The sequence below is a fragment of the Narcine bancroftii genome, chromosome 12, assembly GCF_036971445.1.
Source record: "Narcine bancroftii isolate sNarBan1 chromosome 12, sNarBan1.hap1, whole genome shotgun sequence".
Taxonomy (NCBI): Eukaryota; Metazoa; Chordata; class Chondrichthyes; order Torpediniformes; family Narcinidae; genus Narcine; species Narcine bancroftii.
The window spans coordinates 21,505,796-21,520,522 of NC_091480.1; the positions used below are offsets into that span (position 1 = coordinate 21,505,796).

Genomic DNA, 14,727 nt, shown 5'->3' on the forward strand with positions numbered 1-14,727 from the left:
TATTTTATGCACTTTATTGTTTGCAAGTATTTTTTGCTACCTCCCACACTTTTTTTGCCCTGTTATTTGTGCAAAGATTTCACAGTGACTTTCCTGTCAGTGTATATTTGCTCTTGGAGATGGCATTATTAATGCCAAATGTGTAGAAGTTATTAACAGCTCAAATGTGCACAAAGTCATGTTAACATGGTGGAAAGGTAGAAGTTGGCATTAAAATAGGCAATCGTATGGATGTTAAATGACTGGGCATTCTGATCTTCAAATAACAATTCAGCCAAAGGAAAGATTTTCCTCTGAGGCAGTAACCTTTCAGTTCATGGCGATATCTTCAGAGGCTTTCCATCTTTATCATACTGGTACACAAGCATCTTGATGCAATGGGAGTGGCTGGTGAGATCCAAGGACTGCTGGTGATTGAGAAATTGTGGTTAGTGTAAAATTGCACTGGCTGTTTCTGGCATTTAATGAAGGCCTTTAGTGTTCCAGCTGCCATTGTGCGGAAACGTTTACTGATGAAGCAATATAGAAAAAAATTGATTGCTGTGTTCAGAAAAGCAAGCATGTTGGCTACATCTGACACGATGTGCACCAACCAACCATTGTTTATCGGCCAAGACATAGAGGTGGTAGAGAATCATCACCATTCTTGGGGCCCAGAGTATTGCAAATATGGTTGTTATCGTGAGCAAGATTGCAGTGGTCTTCCCTGTGGAGTAACCTCTCATTCGGAGTTGCTTTTTCTTTTAAGTTTGTGGATAATAATTGAATTCAGCACAAAGAATATTGAACAGGGTACCAGGTATACAGTAAAACAATGAACCAGATCAAAATTTGATGCATGGATGTACTTGTATAGTTTTCGGTCCAAATATTTGGCCACCAATAGTATGGAATGCTGGTCAAGAAACAAGTGATATACACGCTCATTATAACTTTTCGGGTGCGTGCAGGATAGGACACTGTATGATATTTAAGAGGGTGGCATACTGCAATATATCTGTCAATGGTTAAAGGAACTGTTATCCAAATAGATGTGTGATTAGAAGAGAATTCCAGGACGCCAATTATTTTGTCCAGAACTTGAGGCATTTGTTGGCCGAGAATAAAATCTTCAAGCAGAAAGTCAAGAAAGACAATGAAGAAAAGGATGAATATGTCTGCAGCGGCCAATGCCAAGAGATAATTGTAAGAGGACTTCTGTCTCCGAGCCACCAGCCGAGAAAGGATGATAACCGTGAGGATGTTAGCTGTGGAAGAAAAACAACCTCATTAACTCATTAATATATTGCAACGCACAATAATATTTTAAACACTTTTCTCCATAGTACATGCTCGATTTCCCTGAAGATGAATTAAGAGGTAGATGTATTGGATGTGTACCTTAAACTCAGGATGCTGTATTGTTACACTCTTAATTTTGCCCCTGTTAATAGAATTTCAGAAGTGAAGTGGTGTTTGCATGTTTAATACACACAGAGGATGAACTGGTTTTTCTCCAGCCATTTGTCAAATTGCATCTAAAAATAATATAAATTTCTATTTTTTCCTTGAAGTAAATGAAATAAACATTAACTTTATTTCACTTGGCAACTCCTTGAAATTGCACACTCTGAAAGAGTAGCAGTGACATTTGTGTTGTCACAAGTCTGGTGCAGGATCCTCTCTCTCCTCTCTCTCTCTCCTCTCTCTCTCCTCTCTCTCTCTTCTCTCTCTCTTCTCTCTCTCCTCTCTCTCTCCTCTCTCTCTCCTCTCTCTCTCCTCTCTCTCTCCTCTCTCCTCTCCTCTCTCTCTCCTCTCTCTCTCCTCTCTCTCTCCTCTCTCTCTCCTCTCTCTCTCCTCTCTCTCTCCTCTCTCTCTCCTCTCTCTCTTCCTCTCTCTCTCTCTCTCTCTCTCTCTCCTCTCTCTCTCCTCTCTCTCTCCTCTCTCTCTCCTCTCTCTCCTCTCTCTCTCCTCTCTCTCTCCCCTCTCTCTCCCTCTCTCTCCCCTCTCTCTCCCCTCTCTCTCCCCTCTCTCTCCCCTCTCTCTCCCCTCTCTCTCCCCTCTCTCTCCCTCTCTCTCCCCTCTCTCTCCCCTCTCTCTCCCCTCTCTCTCCCCTCTCTCTCCCCTCTCTCTCCCCTCTCTCTCCCCTCTCTCTCCCCTCTCTCTCCCCTCTCTCTCCCCTCTCTCTCCCCTCTCTCTCCCCTCTCTCTCCCCTCTCTCTCCCCTCTCTCTCCCCTCTCTCTCCCCTCTCTCTCCCCTCTCTCTCCCCTCTCTCTCCCCTCTCTCTCCCCTCTCTCTCCCCTCTCTCTCCCCTCTCTCTCCCCTCTCTCTCCCCATCTCTCTTCCCCTCTCTCTCCCCTCTCTCTCCCCTCTCTCTCCCCTCTCTCTCCCCTCTCTCTCCCCTCTCTCTCCCCTCTCTCTCCCCTCTCTCTCCCCTCTCTCTCCCCCTCTCTCTCCCCTCTCTCTCTCCCCTCTCTCTCCCCTCTCTCTCCCCTCTCTCTCCCCTCTCTCCCCTCTCTCTCCCCTCTCTCTCCCGCCTCTCCTCTCCCCTCTCCTCTCCCCTCTCCCTCCCCTCTCCCTCCCCTCTCCCTCCCTCTCCCTCCCCTCTCCCTCCCCTCTCCCTCCCCTCTCCCTCCCCTCTCCCTCCCCTCTCCCTCCCCTCTCCCTCCCCTCTCCCTCCCCTCTCCTCCCCTCTCCCTCCCCTCTCCCTCCCCTCTCCCTCCCCTCTCCCTCCCTCTCCCTCCCCTCTCCCTCCCCTCTCCCTCCCCTCTCCCTCCCCTCTCCCTCCCCTCTCCCTCCCCTCTCCCTCCCCTCTCCCTCCCTCTCCTCCCTCCCCTCTCTCCTCTCTCCCTCTCTCCTCCCCTCTCCTCCCCTCTCCTCCCTCTCTCTCCCCTCTCTCTCCCCTCTCTCTCCCCTCTCTCTCCCCTCTCTCTCCCCTCTCTCTCCCCTCTCTCTCCCCTCTCTCTCCCCTCTCTCTCCCCTCTCTCTCCCCTCTCTCTCCCCTCTCTCTCCCCTCTCTCTCCCTCTCTCTCCCCTCTCTCTCCCCTCTCTCTCCCCTCTCTCTCCCTCTCTCTCCCTCTCTCTCCCCTCTCTCTCCCTCTCTCTCCCCTCTCTCTCCCCCTCTCTCCCCTCTCTCTCCCCTCTCTCTCCCTCTCTCTCCCCTCTCTCTCCCCTCTCTCTCCCCTCTCTCTCCCCTCTCTCTCCCCTCTCTCTCCCCTCTCTCTCCCCTCCTCTCCCCTCTCTCTCCCTCTCTCTCCCCTCTCTCTCCCCTCTCTCTCCCCTCTCTCTCTCCTCTCTCTCTCCTCTCTCCCCTCTCTCCCCCCTCATTAATAGGAAGATCCACATGTTCTTGGAAATGCTGATGCTTCAGTTCTCGCTCCCATCTATGACCAACTTCAGTCTCTCACTTCCCCCCCCCCCACCCCCAATAAAATTGGTGGAGTTCTCCCTTACTCCAAGTCAGACCATTGGATCCCTACTGGGGTTTGGGTACACTGCTCTTTGTTGTAAAATTCTCCAACATTCCAGCAAGGGCAAATGTTGACAAGGAATAGAGTTTAAAAGTGAAGCCGGAAAATTTATGCAGGCTAAGGCATGGGCTCTTCCGGTTCATTTCTACTAAATTGTATCGAACATCTCAGAATGCCAAGAGCTTGAGGATTGAAACATGCTAAGTTCAATAAAAATTTATTTAGTGTTTCTCCAACTTCCAACATGATGTAGCAAATCTGAAATACAAAATGTACCTGAAATCACTGAAACTGGTGAAAGCTGATTGTTCTCGTCAGTCTATAAAAAAAGAAGCCAATCTTGCAGGATTGGTCAAACACTGAGATGAAATTAAAGAATATCAACTAATTACACTGAACAACGAAGATTTTTTTTCTTCCTGAACAGTTTTGGGTGTCTTTTATGGATTTTGGGGCTGCTGATCACAAAAAACACCTTAAAATTTTCCGATAATGAACTGTTTTTTAGATGTAACCTATTTTTGAGATTTCCTGCTATATTTTTAAACATGCTTCAAGCCTACAAAAACGTGAGTGCAACATGTCATTAAAAAATCATTTTCTGCATTTGAACTTGGACTTCATCCCCGCTGATCTTGGGAAGTCGATGATGAACATGGTCAAAGGTTTCACCAGGACATTGGGACCATGGGAGAGCAGTATCAGGACAACTGGAATCCATCAATGCTGGCCAACTATTGTTGGACACTGACACAAATGTTGAGTACAAATGAAAATCAGTGACAAAACACTTACTTGAACTAACACAATGTGTCAGCATAATTATGCAATGAAACCTGCTAAGTTCAATAAAAGTTTATTTAGTGTTTCTCCAACTTCTTACATGATGTAGGCATTCTGAAATTATATTTTGTGTTCATCTTGAACTTGTCTGTCATAATCCTCAATTTTTTTCAGGAAGCAAACCTTTTGGGGGCAAAAAGTTGTTGTTTTTTTTCTTTGACTTCAAAAGTTAAACTGGTCCTTTTGGGCACAAAGGCATATTTAAAAGAAGTTGAGTTTTAAAAAAAAAAAATCCATCCACAGGAAATGACTGCTCTAAACTAGTAACAAACAAATGGTTCTCCATCAAGTTTTAAAGTCATTTTCATCTATTTAAAGTCATTTACACTAAGAAGTGAACTTGCAAAATTAAAAAAAAACTGTTTTAGCTATACTGACCAGATTATCATTTAATGTATCAAGGTTTTTTCTTTGCAGATATATTCTAAAACAGTAATCCATAGAATTGGATTGCAGGGGATATTGTATTTGGTTTTGTGCAATTATGCTTGAGTAGAAACTTGAGCAATTAAACCACTTTTATTTTGAACAACTATAAACATAGTTAATTGCTGACTCTCCAATTGTACTTGAATTGGAGACTCTACTTGGGTTGTACAATGCTAGTTGGGAGTTTCTTCATTCAGTGATGAATATGTTGATTACAAGTATAGAGTGAGAGCACTGGTACATGCCCTTGAGTTAAATTCATCCATGCCAACCAAATTGTTTCCTTGACCTAATCCCATCTGCCTGCAATTGATCCATATTCCTTTAAACCATTCCCATCTGTGTATCTCACAAAGTGTATTTTAAACAAGCTGGGACTTCACAATTTCTGGGTTTTTTTGTCCTTGGTTTCACTCTCTAGCTGCTTCTGTTAACCCATTTACCAAATTATCTTGTTCTCACCTTGCCCCACAATCACCCTGCTTTTATCCCATCGGAGGCATTCCACACTTCGCCGCCCTTCCTTCAGCCTTTACAAGCTTACTTTATCTCTACCATTTTCTGCTTTTTATAGACGAGTTAAGTTCAATGCACACATGTAAAGACTACAAACACCAATAAGCTGCCAGAAGAATTTAAACTATAAACTACTTCAAAATAGTTTCATAAAAATGTCAACCTAGTCCTGTACCAAAGTGATTTAGATTATTTGCAGGAGGATTAAAGAAAATTAATGTTTGTCGAGAAACAGAAGGCAGCAAGTTGATTGAGTTGTTAAAATGTCCTCATAAACAATTGGGTGGCGTTGAAGAAAGTAATGAAAGACCATTCAGCTCTGGGAGTGATTACTGCCTGAGAATGGTTCCCAATGTGTGTCACCCATTTTCTTGCGTATACTTTAATTATGGTGGGATCAGTGTGATGAATCATTCAGAGAATAGAAGTAACGTTCTAATAGTTCTTGGTAGAATATTGAATAATACGCAGATTGCTAATATTTTAAAAGTCTGTCCATAATTTGTACATTCAAAATGCAGTTGATATGTAGCTAATGAAAGGTCATCATTCTGTAGTCAACTCGCATCCATGTCTTACAGGTTGTCTATATTGCCGGTTGCTCAACCACATCATTCATGCCACCCAGTTAGATTGTGAGAAGTTTACACTTCTCGTTGTTTTGTAGGACTGGGGTGGAGAGTTAGCATTGGTGCCTGCAAATCCTATGCAAAGCTGCATTTTTCTCAGTTTATTTCTGTTTTGTCCAGTGTCTTTAAAGATTAGTTCTCCAGGTTTTAATCTATTTCCAGCTACCTTGACAGAAAAGGAAAAATAACCATAATAATCTTAAATAATTGAAAACAAAATATAAGCACAATTAGTAAATGTGTAAAATGCCTTAGTCATACCCTTCTCCCTCAACCATTCCTGTCCATTCAGTGGACTTGCAGTTCCAATAACGGTTTTGTGGGCTAATTCTCAGTGTAAATGGGAACTTGATTAGAACATTTGGGACATGTACATTCACACGGAGACAAATTTCCTGACCATAAATGGCAGCATTTAGATGTGGGATGGCCAATATTTCCCACACAAAGTTGGCAATGCATAAAATGAACTTGATACATTTTTTTCTTTGGCTTGGCTTCGCGGACCAAGATTTATAGAGGGGGTAAATGTCTACGTCAGCTGCAGGCTCATTTGTGGCTGACAAGTCTGATGCGGGACAGGCAGACACAGTTGCAGGGGAAAATTGGTTGGTTGGGGTTGGGTGTTGGGTTTTTCCTCCTTTGTCTTTTGTCCCTGATATCTGGAATTCACCCAACCAATTGAGAAGAATAAATTTTAAAAATTAAAGTAAATGATAATAAAATTACAAGTAAAAAATAAAAAAAAAAAATACATGTTTAAAATTGTAAAACACATAAATCTTTGAAGATGGGAGCAAATATTCAGCCAATGGAGTTCTTTGGTCATGCTTTGCTCATAACAACTATTTGAATTAAGTTTGAATAAAGTTGCATCGTCCAGGATGAAGAGCTGATTGATGCCACTAGCCATTGGGGTGACCCTCTCAAAGTGTCTTCTCATTTCTGCTTAGTAAGAGCTGCCCCGATTAGAGGCTTTATCTGTAAACCTTGAGGAGGGGGCGGAAGTGTTAATCATCTAGAATTTTATTGTTCTATCGGGTGATTCTGTGGAGGGGGAGGAACCTGTAGATGCAGTGAAGTTTAAATGTCTTCAAAGAATGTGACTGAAGACAAAGTAAAATTCTTTAAGGTTTATATATTCATGCAAGAGAATTTTGTTCAGTGTGAGTACAGTATAGTTTTTTTAAACTGTTTATTCTTAACGTAAGTGTATTAGTTAGGCATTGTAAGAGTAAGTCAGACGCAACCAGAAAATTCATTTATCCAGCATCTACAAATCCACATAGGTGGCGGATACCAGAGGCTCTACTGTATAGAGAAGTGCACATGCCAGTAATATGCTGAAACATTTCCAGTAAAGTTAAAGAGTTAAAACTGGTATGTTATCCTTTTGAGCTTCTCTAGAGTTGGTTTCATTTAGTTCACTCCTGGAGATGGACTACAGTCACTCAACAATCAATGAATCAGACAGAGAATGAAATAACATTGTGGTTATATGGCTGGACTATTAACTACAACCTGGATCAATAATCCAGTGATAAGAGGCATGAATAAATCCACAATATCAGGGAGCATTTAATTGTTGATCATGAATAAGAGGCTAATTGCTAAGAATTGTGTCCCTGTCTGGTAGCTGTAAGTAGACTGTATCGTTGCATCATTACGTTATAATATGCATCCAAAATATTTCCATTGAAACCAAAGAACTGAATTTTGAAAACCAACGACAGTTCATTGAGAGTTAGGTTACTGATCAGGGATGAATTTCTGAGGCAGAATCAGTGATGGTGACCATGAACCTTGAAAGCTCTTTGGTTCCCTAATACCCCTTGATGATAGAAACATGTAGTGTTGTGTGTCTCCAGGCCAAATCAAGGAGATGAATCCAAACTGCAAGTCATTTAGTTTATGGCCACCTATGGATGGCTGGACCTTGCATACCAAAGGAAATGAACAAAGTAGGGGAAATTTCAGTCCATCTTGCCCTTCCTGGCTCTTTGAAGATCAGACCCAACTATTTCCAACCCTTTAATCACCTTTTCATTGTTACAACTGAATCTGGTTCTAATGTGGTTGCAAGCAGTGCAGCAAATAATGATAATTCTACAAATCAACCTCTGCTCAGGATGGGACTTAGTCAAGAGAATTTTCTATTGCGTGGAACCGCATTGCAAACAAAAATCCAGGTTTTGATCAGTTACGAGAGACGCAAGTGATAAGGCTGGTCAAGGTGACATATGAAACTGGACAGCTAAATTGAACAGCATTTTCATTAACTTTTTATGTAAAAAAAAAGGTTCAAATAAAGTCAAAGTTTTTTAAAAAAAATCGTTCATCCCTCCATATGATGACAGTAAAAGCAACTCCAAAACCAGAGATTTTTTTAAAGCAATGTAAGTGGACCAAGAGGAACATGGTCTCCTTGCTCCTGCAAAATTCCAATAAAACCTTCAGCCTATTCTCTACCAATTGTTAAACCTATTTATCCTTCATTAATAATATCAACCTCAAAATGGATCTTCATGTCACAGATCTGTAACTATCGCCTGTAACCTGCTATCACTGTCCATAAAGGTGGTTAGATTTCCAAGGTGATGTCAAGAAGTGCAGCCCTTGATTGCTCTCCTATTCCTGTAGGTGACTCCTTTTCTCAAGTATAAATTAACCAGTAACTATTTCTATTTGTTGTTGTTTCTGTCCAGTTTTCACAACTATCTCGCCAAGAGCAGCATGTTTAGCACAGGATGGCACAATTAGTGGAGAATAGCACGGTTAGGCGTTGTGGTTAACACACGGCATGACAGTGCCAGTGACCCAGGTTCAAATCCTATGCTGTCTGTAAGGAGTTTGTATGTTTTCCCCATGTCTATCTGGGTTTCCGCCAGGTGCTCTGGTTTCCTCCCACCCTTCCAAATGTTCGGTGGGTTGTAGGCCAAGTGGTTGTAATTAGGTACCAAGGACTTGTGGGCCAAAAGGCCTGTTACCGTGACGTATGTCAAAATTAAATTACATTAAAATTCGAACTCTGTTTGCTGTTGCAAATTAGTGGGAGAGAGTAATAGATTTTTTAAAACCCGTTTCATCTTTAAATGGTTTTTATTAGCAATGACTTTGTTAAATATATTAAAGTTTTTCAATATTATAAGATTATTGAAACTGTTGCGCGTGATTCATTAACGATGATAGCATTAGTTCTCAATCAATGTGGGGACTTGAATACATTTTTTGATGTTTTATTTTCAAATCCATATCTTTTCAATGCTGCGATAAACACTCAACTGACCACTGAAAGGTCCTTTATGCACAAGAAGATTCATGGTGTTGCCATCACGTTTTCAATGTCTTCTCAAATCAAATTCCAAGGACACTGTTATTGGGCAAGAGGAGCACTGAATGCAGTGTAGATTCACACAGAAAAAATTATTCATCATCGGTGGGTTGAGAGATTTTTAATACCCCTTGGACAGAGCAATGTAAAATCACTTAGTTTTTGTCTTTATCTTGCCCATAGTCAGCTAGTAAAATTTGTTTTATTATGTATTAGCCCAGGCATTCATCACATAAACCAACAGTAAAGTGTTTCTAATTGCATACATTTATCAACAGGAAGCTGGAAAATACATCTCCATTGCACTAATTCCTTCGGAGTAACTATGGTTCCAATATTGGAGTCCCCAACTAGTTTTTATCAGATTTTCTTTATATGTACTCGTACCATGATTAAAATATCATGGTCCCATTTTTATAATATTGTGGTGCCAGCACTTGGAGCATTTGTGCCTCTAAAACTTGGTTCAAATGCAAAAGATTGGAGTTTTTTAAAATATGAAATAAAACATCTGTGAAGAGAGATTTTTTTGGTTGATAATCTTTCACCAGAACTTAAATTGTAGGTTGAAGTCCTATTGCAAGGACTTCAGCACAGAATCTAGCCTCATCTCAGGTTGAGATGGGCCAAACACAGATGGACTATCTTGGAGAGACAGCTTGGTTTGCATGGACAAGTTGGGCTGAAGGGCCTTTTTCTATGCTGTAAAGCTCTACAACTCTAATGCAATGCTGAGAGAATGGTTCACTGTTAATGGTGTTGTCAGTGATGTTAGAATGAATTGAAATCTCATCTGACCACAAATTTATAAACAAGAACATGGAAGTTCTCACCCATGACCAATTAACCAACACAGAGGAATGGAAAATTAGCTGGTTGTCATATTGCTGTTGTGGGATCTTGTTCTGTGTACTCTGTGGCATTTCCATGCTACAATATTGATTGCACTTTACAAATACTTCATTGGTTGTAAAGAGCTTTGGGATATGCTGAGGTGATAATAACAGCAATAAATAAAAAGCAAGAAATAGAACCATGTTTCTTGGTGTTCAGGGGATCTTAACAGTGTTTGTCAAAGTCTCGTAAATTGAAAACACTTCAGTTATGAGATTCACAGATCCATGGTATCAGATTTCCTTGCAGAACACTGCAATGATCCAATATTTTTGCTTTAAACATGATGTTCCATTCTGATGTTTTGCAAGTTCTTTCCCCACAATTATCATTTAACTCACTGTATCATTGATGAGACCAATACTCAAAAGGCCAGGAGCGGAACATTTAACGTAATGGTTAGCGCACTGCAATTACAGTGTCAGCGACCTGGGATCTGACACTGTCCGTAAGGAATTTGTGCATTCTTCCTGTGTCTGAGTGGGTTGCTTCCGGGTGCTCTGGTTTCCTTCCATCTTTCAAAACATATGGGTGTTATAGGTTAATTAGGATATTTGGCCGGCACGAGCTTGTGAGCCAGAAGGGCCTACTACTGTGATGTGCGTGTATGGTGTACCAGAATGCTAACAATACTCGACCAATTAGTGTGGAGCTTTAATAATGAATAAATAGATAATCCAATTATGAGAACAATATCTCAAATTTTTGGGCTGTGATTTGTGAATTCTGTCAGGGTGAATTTCAATTACTCATTTGGTTGTCTTTAATTATGACCTTGATCTCCACGGACAAAGCAATTTCCAGTCATGGAAGAGTGTATCTGAAGTTATTGAAAGTTTGAGAGATATTAGTTAAGTCAAAGAATGCAGATTGAGTATTGCCGCTTCACTTTTAGTGGAAATGGGATCTCTAAAACTGAAATGTACCCTCTTTATTTTTGTTGTAATTTTTTTCTGGCAATGAATATTCTGTAATTTTTTGGTAATTACTTGCTGTAACTTTGAATTATGCACAAGGACATCCACATTTACCTATATTGCAATGCTCAACAATCTCTTACCTTTCAAATAATGGGCTCATTTTTTTTAAATTTTTCCTAGAGTCAAATTACTGTTCATTTGAAGGGAAATGAGATTTGATTCCCACTGACCTTCCATCTATTAAAAATATCCAGGTGGGATGCTGCCTCAAGAAGGTAGCTCACATTAACTAACATCATAAACGATCTCCATCACCTTGGTCACAATCGCTTCTATCTGCTAACTTCAGACAGAAGCCTGAGGCCCAGCACCTCATTTGAACAACATGGGGAAATGTAGCAATTACAGCAATTCACACCTTGTGTTGAAGAAAGAGGAGTTATGCTCCCTCTATCTCCAGTCATGCCAGCAACTTGATCCACGGGCTCTGACTCACTAACTTGGCAGCGATAGGATAAACAGGTGCCATAATGCAGGAAACAAATGCCTGGCATGGGTTTTAGAAACACAAAATTGCTAAAGGAACTCAGTAGGTCACACAGTGTCCATAGGAGGTGAAGATATATAACCAATGTTTCGGGCCTGAGCTCTTCCTCAAGGTTTGAGCAGAAAAAGCTGGCAGGTGCCTGAATAAAAAGGCTTGGGGGGAAAGGAAGGATAGGGCAGGCAAGGAGCACAGGCCAATAGGCAAAAGGGCATAATTAGTCATGGATAGGAGGGCAGGAAAGTTGAGAGTTGATTGGGAGAGGGGTCTCTGTGAATGCAGAGATGGAGGAAAGGAAACCAAGGGAGATGGAAAGTGAGAGCTAGAGGAAAGAAGATAGTGATAGGGGAAAAGGGAGAGCCGGGGTGGGGGGGGGGGTGCACGTGGAAACTAGAGGTCGATGTTAATACTCTCTGGTTGGAGGGTGCCCAGATGGAATATGAAGCTGATGCTCTAGATGTCTTATTTATTACTTCCTTTTAACAATAATGCAGTAAAATCCATGTTATCTGGAAATGAAGCAACAGGCACCTTCAAGCAACCAGCAAACAAAACAAATCAGGGGAAATAAATGGGTAGAACGTGCGGAAGTTTGAAATGGGCACTCCACCCCATTGGTTCTCCATTCCCACAACGCGCAGACTCGAGCAACTGGAAAATTCACTTACCCGGCATCTACCAATCCCCTTAGGTGCTGGATACCAGAGATTTCACTGTAGTTGCAAGTGGTTACATGTACTGTATAAATAATCTAGGGGCTCATGTGATAAATCCCTCTTCTGGAATTTGGTTCCTTTAAAATCAACCAAGGGTAACTTGCTACCTTGAAATATCACTGTTTGCTTCCAGTTTGGCTTTCTGCACCCCTTCCTGTGTGCTGCCCGCTCAACATGTCTTAACTAGAGAGGCTAAAATGATTTCCGGTGAGATCTGCTGTTGAGGTGAAAGTTTTCAAATATAAATGATTACCTGCTTCACTCTATGATGTATTCAAGAGGGCTGAATTTTGATGAAACGAGCAGCATTAGAGTAGTGGGTTCTCAGGATGTATTTTGTGTCAGACTATTTGGAATGGATATTTGCAATATAAATCTGTAGGAAACCATCATCTAATGCACCACTGGAAGGTGCATTTGAAATCCAACATCCTTAAAATAAAGCTAAATATTTAAAAAATCTCCAAGTATAACCTGGACCTTAAATGTCCTTTCTGATTGTAATCTGGTCTTCTGCATCATATAACACAGTTATTTCTCTCCAAAATCTGACGTTATGTTGCAATTCTAAGGAAGTAAATGAGTCTCCGAATGATCAATCCTCCCTTTCTCAACAGTACTGAAATCGATACAGTAAATGATGGAATACCTCGTTTAATTTTGTTGTGGGAATCGTTCCCGTTTTCATTACCCCCACCCCCATCATTGGGAGGAGATGCAGATGCCCTGCTCACAGCGTGTGACTGTTCTGTGCAGATGACCAAGCTTCCTGCTGATTGTTATCTCTTTTTTGTGCAGCATAGCTCAGGTCGATAATACAACAGAAGAGGAAAGCTCTTTTAGCCTTGCCAAATGCATTGCCAGCTAAGTTACATTAAGTCAAAGAACATTGCAGGTTTTTTGATTGACGTTAGAATATTTACCATTTTTGCTTTCTTGTGTTTCCAATTTAAAAAATGCTTTTGGAAAGAGCATGGGAAAATGTTATGCCATTCAATTGGTAAGAGAACAGAAAACCTTTGAAAAGCATAAGTATACTAATGAGGAAGCACAATGTCTGGGAATGATAATTTCTTGCTGTGTAAGTCTTGGCCAATAATATTAAGTGATGGTTGAGTCAACACACAAAATTATTACAGTCAAACAGTATGGGAAAAGGGCTCTTTGGTTCACAGAGTGCACATCAAGCACCCAAGGTTGAGAAGCATCCTAAGTGATTTGACAAGTATATTAACGGCAAAAGAATAACTAGGGAGAGAATGGGCCCCTTGAAGATCAATGAAATGGGTGAAGTCCTGAACGAATATTGTACTTCCTGTAAGAAAGACATGGAGGGAAGGGACTTGAGAAAGCAACTAGCGATGTTTTGAAGAGTCAACGTTACAGAAGACGAGGAGCTGGGCGTCTCCTGAATGCATAATTTGGGTAAATCCCTGGGTCCTGATTGAGGGTATCTCAGGGCATGATGAGTGGGTGTGAGTGAGGTGCTGGAAGACTGCAGGGTGCCTTTATTTTGTAAAGGCAGCAAAGACAAGCCAAGGAACTATAAGGCTAGTGTGCTTAATGCCATTCAAGGGTAAATTACTGGAGGAGGTTCTGAGAGAAATTATCTGCTTGCATTTAGAAAAGCAGGATTGATTTGGGCTAGTCAGCATGGTTTTGTGCATGGGAATTTGTGTCTTACGCATTTGATGGATTTGTTTTAAGTGGTGATCATGAAAATTGATGAGGATATTGTTTACATGAACTTTAGCCAGGCTCTATGATGAAGTCCCGCGTGGTAGGCTGATGCGAAGGGTCAGATTACATGGGATACAGTGTGAGCTGGCCAATTGGATAGAGAATCGGTTTGAAGGTAGGCGATAGGGTTGCAATGGAGGGTTGTCACTCAGATTGGAGGCCTGTGGCATAGAAATTGGTGCTGAGCCCACTGTAGTTTGTCACATATTAAAGACATGGATTTTTCTTTAATATCGAAGACCAATGGAGGTTCGTGCCCCAAATGGTGGTGCCCATGTTAGACAGCACAGACCCCAAGGTTTTCAGATACCAAGAGAGCAGCAGACTGGTGCAAGGCAGAATGCCCATCACACACCCCCTCCCCCACTGAGAAGAAGTCTGAGAGAGGACTCTACAGGGGAAGGAGCACAGCAGCAACAAATCAACATGGCTGCTGATGGTGACTAGCTTCTGGGAACCTGGTATTGAAACTGGGATCTGTGAGAGTGCTGATCACAAGCAGGGCTCTCGAAGGGCCTTGGGCACTGACTGCTTCTTATTCATGGAGTTTGGGTTCATTTTTGGAACCTACGACTATAGAAGTTGTAATGACTGTGCTCAACTCCAGGAAAATGGTGTGGAGACTATAAACCCAGCTGAGACCAATATCTGCTACCCACTCCACATGACTTGTATTCCAAGCTGACCGGATCCATGGTATTCACGTTATTGGACCT

General features: G+C 41.7%; 1 pseudogene; it reads right to left on the reverse strand.

Moving 5' to 3' along the window:
• Positions 1 to 314: 314 nt before the first annotated feature.
• Positions 315 to 14,727, reverse strand: part of LOC138747165 (probable G-protein coupled receptor 139) — a 43,220-nt pseudogene continuing 28,807 nt past the window's right edge.